The sequence below is a fragment of the Bombus flavifrons genome, unplaced genomic scaffold (assembly GCF_040668555.2).
Source record: "Bombus flavifrons isolate JBK064 unplaced genomic scaffold, iyBomFlav1_principal scaffold0066, whole genome shotgun sequence".
Taxonomy (NCBI): Eukaryota; Metazoa; Arthropoda; class Insecta; order Hymenoptera; family Apidae; genus Bombus; species Bombus flavifrons.
Genome location: NW_027184811.1, coordinates 136,468 through 145,492, shown reverse-complemented (window position 1 = coordinate 145,492; position 9,025 = coordinate 136,468). Strand labels below are relative to the sequence as shown.

Genomic DNA, 9,025 nt, shown 5'->3' with positions numbered 1-9,025 from the left:
TGTTATTGTTATTGTTATTGTTATTGTTATTGTTATTGTTATTGTTATTGTTATTGTTATTGTTATTGTTATTGTTATTGTTATTGTTATTGTTATTGTTATTGTTATTGTTATTGTTATTGTTATTGTTATTGTTATTGTTATTGTTATTGTTATTGTTATTGTTATTGTTATTGTTATTGTTATTGTTATTGTTATTGTTATTGTTATTGTTATTGTTATTGTTATTGTTATTGTTATTGTTATTGTTATTGTTATTGTTATTGTTATTGTTATTGTTATTGTTATTGTTATTGTTATTGTTATTGTTATTGTTATTGTTATTGTTATTGTTATTGTTATTGTTATTGTTATTGTTATTGTTATTGTTATTGTTATTGTTATTGTTATTGTTATTGTTATTGTTATTGTTATTGTTATTGTTATTGTTATTGTTATTGTTATTGTTATTGTTATTGTTATTGTTATTGTTATTGTTATTGTTATTGTTATTGTTATTGTTATTGTTATTGTTATTGTTATTGTTATTGTTATTGTTATTGTTATTGTTATTGTTATTGTTATTGTTATTGTTATTGTTATTGTTATTGTTATTGTTATTGTTATTGTTATTGTTATTGTTATTGTTATTGTTATTGTTATTGTTATTGTTATTGTTATTGTTATTGTTATAATCGTCTATATCATTGCTGTTGTTGGTCCTTTTGGTTTAATCATCATCGTGGCACGTTTCAAAGTATAATCCCAACCTCTCCAACGGAACCATACGATACCTTTTATTAAATAACAGAAAGGAAGAATTGTCTTTTGTCATTAAACGGATAATACGAAATATGAATGGCTGGTTGTACGTGACGACATTATTTTGTAAGCAATCATACCTTGTCGAGCGGTTAAATCCTGAGGATCATTCAAATAAAGACCGTTTAATCCTCGTCCGCACGATTTCCACCACCATCCGCCTTTTAGCATGGAAGCGCTGTTCAACGATGACCTATCGTTGTCCCTGTGTGAAATGAAATATCGTCTCGAACGAATAGTTGACTCTTATTACGATTAATCTATCCGATATTATCCGTTCTTCAATGCTTTTTGCTCTATGCTTTCACATAACCGAAATTGTCATTTCATGCATTCTAACAAATGAAGAAATAACGTGTTACCTGTTGTACGTGGAAAACGGATTATTGTTCGAACCGTACCATGGATCGCTTAATGAGTCACCGGCATTTCCGTCGTAACCGTCAATCTCCAATTTATAATATTAGGTGAAGTAAAAAGTTCTGAGCGCTTTTTCGCTTTATTTCGACGATGAAATTAACATAGTCAAGATTATTCGATTTAGATTAAATATGCGCCGTTTTGTTCGATTACTTTTGTCCATTTTGAAGGCAATTTCATAATTCCGCGGTTGAAGAAGTCCTCGTCCCTATTGGTAAAAAACTTGACCAGCTCATTTTCACAAGCCTCTCTTGAGGCCAGTTTTGTACCATCAAGAAAATTTTGCAAAAACTTAAAAAGGTGATAATCGCTTGGTGCCAGGTCTGGACTGTACGGCGGATGCGATAGAACCTCCCAGCCAAGCTCTCGGAGCTTCTGACGCGTCGTTAAAGATGTGTGCGGCCTGGCGTTGTCTTGATGGAACACAACACCTTTCCTATTGGCCAATTCTGGCCGCTTCTGGTCGATCGCCTGCTTCAGTCTGGTCAGTTGTTGACAATAGAGGTCCGAATTAAGTGTTTGCCCCGATGGGAGCAGCTCATAATGGATGATTCCCTTCCAATCCCACCAAACACACAATAAAACCTTCTTGGCCGTTAATCCACGCTTGGCGATCGTTTGGGCCGGCCCACCGCGATTGGACCACGATCTTTTTCGGCTGTTGTTCTCGTATGTGACCCATTTTTCATCGCCAGTCACCATCCGCTTCAAAAATGGGTCGATTTCGTTACGTCTCAACAAAGAATCGCAGGCATCAATTCGGTCCAAAAGGTTCTTTTGCGTCAATTCATGTGGCACCCATACGTCGAGCTTCTTCTTGAGACCAGCCTTATGCAAATGGTTCCAAACGGTTTTCTGGCTAATCTTCAGTTCCTGGGCAATGGAATAAGTGCTCACATGCCGGTCCGACTCGACGATTTCCATGATTTTATCCACATTTTCGACGATTGGCCTACCAGAGCGTGCCTCATCTTCGACGTCCATATTACCAGAACGGAATCGTTGGAACCACCGCTTTGCTGTTGCATTCGATACTGTACTGGGTCCATAAACAGCACAAATTTTTTTGGCCGCCTGCTCCGCCTTTTCACCTTGGTCGTAGTGGTACTGAAGAATGTATCGAATTTTCTCTTTTTTTATCTCCATTTTCGAACGCTGTAACACACAACTGGCTTCACCGAACACAAAACTGACAAAGAACCTTTTTGATGCGTAATATCACCTTGAAATCGGTGTATACTATGACTCGATGCGATGTGCACATCGTGAGATATGGCTCACTAAAGACATCTAGCGAAAAACGCTCAGAACTTTTTACTTAACCTAATATTCTCCTTCTGAATAGATTTTGAAGTGAGAGTACTATGCGTACCTAAACGAAAGTACATAGATATATAATTTTTGTATGCGCACGGATATACGGATGTTCCGAAACGTTCTATATCTTAAATGTACAGAGAAAATCGTCTTTGAAATCCTCTCCGATCTATTCTACACAGACATTAAAACGTCCGAACTTCGCATCCAAAATCAGTTGCAATTGTAATTTTGATATTTCTTACCTTTTGTTACCTTCGAAATCTTCGAGTTCCACCCGAAGCATGTAATCTTCGTTGTTAGTTAACATGTATATGTTTTCGTTGCCAAGCCAAAACTCTCGAGCAGGATCACCAAAACCGTTTTTATAATCAGCCCAATCACGATTGAAATTATCTCTTGGCTCGCCGAAATCGTCTCTTCTTTAAATAACCTAGGAAAAAGTGGAAATTCTTTTTCGAATTATGAGATAAAAGAAGTAGGAAGATTAAATATCTTTTACCAACGAACGCGGCTGTTTATTGTACGCACAGTTATTCTTTTTCTGTAACGACCTAAGAGTATAAGCTATCAATTCTACATTGATCCTACATTGATTCTACATTGCGAAATATACTTTTTTGGGAAAAAAAGCCCGTTCTATCACACTAGTTTTATCTCGATGCATGATGCACACGCGTATATACATATTATAGTATTTGGACGAATCTCTGTTTTACCGTCCAACCTCCTTCGGCGATATCCTGCTCGCAATAAACCTTGAGAAACCAATAGGTTGTTCCACGAATTTGAAGATAATAGACACCGCTATCTCTCATGCCAGCATTTAACAAATCAACACATGAATAGTCCTGTAACGTTAAACAATATGTACATGTATTATCGTGTTTGTAAGCATTGATAATATGGAATAACGCTTTCTTTTTCTTGCGTAGATTTTTCACTCTGTTACATATTACGTACATAGATTAGTAGTTTTCTCTCTTTCTACAATATTGTTATACATATTTAATGTTTCAATTATACAATCGTATTGTAAAAACTACTTTTCTCTTTCTTTCCTTTTATTTCTTCTAGAAATATGGTATAGATTTTCAAAATTCCCATAAAGGAAGGATTAATAAAAATTTCACCGACAGGGACTTTTTACGAGCCATATTCGAACGTTTCAAAGTTGATGGTTGTACGTGATGCACATGTGTACATTATAGTGACTTTGTGTGTTATTTACGGTTTGACGAGACGAGTAATTACGAGCAACTTTAAAATGACCGTTTAAACGAAACATTCAGAATGTTAATCGATGTATTACGTAATAAATTTTTCAAATCTGAACATTTCTTTGTGTTATAGCACATACGATATGTACGTGAACGAAGGTGGGCATATGCGTAGGCATGTCGTGTATTCTATAAGTGATTTAACTATACTGTGTATGCATGATAAAATGCATATGTTTAAGATTCCTTCTTTCTCTCTCCAACCCCTTCACCCTTCCCCCTCCCTACACAATCACTCCTTTTCCGTAGTAATTGGGCCTCCCCTTGTCTACACATTCTTCACATAGAAATACAGCAGCGTTGTTGTTACGTTTACTCTCTCATCTTCTTCCGTTTCATCGCGTTCGTTCGCTTATTCGCTTACAGGGTCTTACAAGGTAACTAAACTATAGAAAAGAGAGAGGAAGAAAGAAAAAAGTATGTTTGCATAAAAGTCATGCGGTATATCGATTATTCCACTTTGGTCGGTTAAAAACCAAAGAAGAAATGAGAAAAATATAAAATACTATATAAAAACTGTTTCTAATTCGTTTGAACGGTGCCGATTACCAGTGACGTTAATTGGTACGGGTTGAGAATGTTTTTGTTGTTTATTACCTTAACATCTTTGTAATTAAGGAATGCATCTGTGGTAAAGGTGGAATTTGCTGTACTTGGTTTGTTTTTGACACTTGGAAGTATAACAATGGAAATATAACGATTTTTAGACGATGATCGCTGCGAACTCGGTGATAATGGGGGGCCTATTGAAGGATTGGCTGTCGAGTTGGAGAAATTAGTGGAACCAGCTATATTGCTTGAATTAATGAAATTATTGATCGATACGGCGTTCGACGAGGTCGAGGAAGACATGGACATCGACACAGACGAAACAATGGTAGTCGGATTGACCGGTAAAACGGTTGTTTCAACTGCAATGTCATCAGAGAGTTCAACGTATCTGTGAATCGAAAGAAATTCGTTCTACATGAAACATAATAATTAATTACATAGCAATGTAATAATGGTGTTTCGTTAGTTGAACGTAGTATATTGTCGCTACACTTTCTACATATTTATTTATTTATTTATTTACTAATATTCTTTTACATCGTTCTTTCACGCATCATATACCTATGTATAATAATATATTGGAATATTTACTAACAACAGATGCAATCAATTCGAAATACGATTCTTTCACATTACACGAAACGAAAGATTTCTTTTCATCGAACGGAACAAAGCAAACAGATAAAGATAGAAATACGTATGTACATTGTCTGTTATTATTAGAGAGAAAAGATTATTTCTCGAAAAATGGAATGGAACTGACAACGTCGTAAATGCCTTTGGTTTCTATATTATTTCGTAACATGGTGTATGATAATAAAAGCAAGCGAATAAAGTATCAAAGAAGGAAAACTAACCTATTGGAGTCGTATTCGACAAGGCGATCGATCGTGGGATCTAGCAGCAATTCCGCAGGTATTGGACGCTGAGCAAGGCTAGCTACATCGTCCTCCTGCTTTCGAAGTCTATTCTCCACTCCTTATAAATTTTCGATAATCTTATTCGTTTTCGATCTTAAATCCGCATGAATTTCACTGATCGCTCTTTCTTGTCTTTGCGTTTGTGTAAGTAATTCATCGGATTTTGGCAAGAGATCGTCCACGGAACTTTTCGTGCCAACCTGTCGAAAAAAGTATAATACCTATCTATATGGAATGCCGTCAAGTGGACATGTAAAATTGTGCATGCGGTCATACAACGTGATTAACACGGCAGGTAAACAGTGAAATTAACAATTTAGCCACATCTTCTCAGCTTACCACGACGTTCCAGACTTCATCCATTTTCTCCGATACAGTCAACAATTGGATATATTTGTTCGACGAGTCCATCGATTTTACTCTGCCTTGGTGGTGGCGGCTCGGTAGTTGTTGTTGTTGTTGTAACGTTGAACGCCGGTCGACCGTTCGTACTTCCTCTCACTAATATCGCATCGTGCACGTCACTCATCATGTTGTAAATAGTTCCCAAACGATCGGAAACCAAGTTTACGTGAAACTGTAACTTTCTGTCCATATTGTTTGTCGCTTGCCTTAAATTTTCTATCCCGATCGTAATGTGATTTATTACTTCATTACTCATCGCTTTAGTGATTTCGATTACGCTCATACATTGACTGGCTTTTTTTCGCTGGCTTCGGCATTTATGTCGTCATTTTGTAACAAGTTATTATCCAATTGATGTTTCAAATCGATCAATTTATTATCTATATCCGATACCTTTTGATCAAGTGACAATAATTTTTCACCAAGAGTGAAATCGGATGATGATGTATTTTCTCGCTTCTGATGGATTGCTTGTAATTTCGGACCTGTTTTGCCAAATAAATGCCAATTTATACGATAAACTTGAACAGCGAATGGCAACCGTAGAAAGAAAAGAAGAAGAAGCATCAGTAAAAAGATAAAAGTATGGAAAAGAGACAAAGAGAACGAAAAAAGGGGAGGGGGGAAATACAGGGAAAGCAGGCTTGTATACGTGTGTACATATGTAGGTATATACCTATACAATAGGTATATATAGGTAGGTACCTATAAACTACACGTAAATACAATTGTTAAGTAAACGATATAGATAAAAGAAAACCGGCTGTAAATGTAATACAATTCAAATGACAATTTGTAGTTGCGATCCATGTTTGTTCTAACCGAGTCGATCAGTCCAATATTTTTTTTTTTTTTTCTTTTCTTCTTCTATAGATACGTCTGTTAACGAATTTCTGTTTTTACGTATTAGCATTTTATGTACATACATACGTACGTACCGCTTCTGATTTCACTGTCGTTTTTATCATCGCTCCTTTTTGTCGAGTATGCAGATTCAGTTGAAGAAAATTCAATTTGATGAGAATTGAAAAGTTTTAGATCTAATGTTCGTAGCTTTGTAATAACTGCATCGGTTTTATCGATATTATCATTCACGCGTGAATCCAAAGCTTCCACTCTTCTCATCAAGTGTTCCACCGCTTTGTCCAAATTTTCAATGCGCTTTAATTTTGATTCCAAAGTCGAAACTATAACCTCGAAAACGTTAAAGAGGTATTGCTCTCTGAAAAAAAAGTACCGAAAAGTATTACGATCAAAGAATGAAATTCGTTTTAATTTCAATTAAGAAATTTTCATTTCACTGGAGTAATGCAAAAGTAAGAATGTTCATCCATTGATTCGTTACATCTTAACTATCTCAACAATTAATAGAAATTTCAAAATATGAACAAATTATCAAATTTGATTAATATTAGTTATTATAAAAAGCTACAAAATTAATTCATCTTCTTTAAATAAATTAAACGATATTGATAATCGATACATCATTGCTATAAATGAGGAAAATGTTGCTCTATCTTATATAAAATAGTATCGGATCTAAGATAAAGCTGAATCTGAAACAACTTGCACAGATGTATCCTTTCTCTCGTTACGATGTAAACTGTAATTTTACGCAATCCATAGGTAGGTCAACAGTCGTACTCTCCATGGTTATTACGGTCCTTTCGAATCTTACAAATCTGTAAACTTTATAGTGTAATGCCTAAATTTGTAGAATTTGTATGTAATTGTATGTAATGTAAAATATAACGGCATTGTTGTCATTACTTTTACCACATGTACACGACTACTGAACGATAATCAACATACTTAAATAATTAACATACATATACATTATTAAGAATTACAACATATTTTCGTAAATTTTATCATTTATTCTCTTTTCGTAACGCACACGCGATATTCGTATTCGTATTCGTATTCGTATTCGTGTGTGTATTCTCTGGTTTACTCTGGCTTTATTCGTCGAATAAAAATGTAATTTATAATAATAATTATATATAAATATAGTATGTAACATGCAATGATTATAGAATGTAGAATTATAGTAAAATATATACAGAAAGAAAATGACTCGCAAATATTTGCTCACTCGCTTTTACTAAATATACAGATACGATAAATATACCTTGTAAGGAGAGTAGGAAAATATCCTAATTATTAATTATTCGAACGAGGAGATCTACGTTTACCAGTTTCAATGATTTTCAAATATATTATTGTCAGGATCATGATTTCGAACAACTTTTTCCTACGTATGTTTGGAGCCCCGCTCGGCTGTAGCTTTCGAGATATGTACATATTCGTAAAAATACCTTTGCTACCTTTTATCTTGGTATCGGTTAGGTTGCTGGCAGCTTTATGTACCGGGCAAGATGATATTACCTATACGTATGTATGCGAGTTTATGGCTCTCGCATAGATAAAGCCAAACTTGTACTGTTTTGGAGGATCGCTGGATAGATGATTCCTCCACAGTGAAAGTGAACAACGAAAAACGGAGAGTATTTACACCAGTTCACTGGTGGATGAATACTCCGGATGAACGCTAACATATTCTTGGCGACTGAAATAGTGAATTGTTTAAATAATATATTAGAATCTGTTACTTTTTCGCTAATATTCTAAATCTTCTAAATATTTTCATGTAAATTACAGTTTACGTTGACGTTGTACACCTGTGCTTAAAATACGGATAAATCGAAATTTTGTTCCTTTTTTTCTTCAAATTGATGAACATCTACAATTATTATTAAAATTACACATTGAACATAAGAGCAATCGGCCGAGACCCTGTAGCCTTGTAATTGAAACGCCCGCTCGTTGCAAGTTTGATAGTCCTACGTGCTATAATGAGATTATTCCTACGTAAAAATGAATTAAAAAAATTAATGACAAGTGATTAATAAGAATTATTAGTAAGGAATACTTTTTAAATCCTATTTAATTGATTTGATATGATGAGACGAAACCTTTCATGATCATAAGAATATATAATAGAATGAATAATAGAATATATAATAGAATATATAATAGAAAAGTTTGTGAAGTTAACTTATGTTTACTTTACCCTTTCCGATAATAAAAATACTTTATGATACTTATCAGCTTCTTTCGGGCAAAGTTATTTCATTTTTACAATATAAAAAGTTGAGTTATCTCTTTTAATTCTTTAGAATTACGATATTACAATCATTAATGCCAGATTCATCGAGGAGCGATAAAACAAAGTATCCTCAAAGGTCACATCCATCAAACCCAGTTGTTAGATAAACTTTATGTAAAATTTTTAATCGAGAGATCTTTACAAACACGACGATACTGCTG

General features: G+C 34.4%; 1 pseudogene; it reads right to left on the bottom strand.

Moving 5' to 3' along the window:
- Positions 1 to 678: 678 nt before the first annotated feature.
- Positions 679 to 7,346, bottom strand: LOC138189475 (angiopoietin-2-like; annotated as a pseudogene).
- Between the last annotated feature and the right edge of the window lie 1,679 nt (positions 7,347 to 9,025).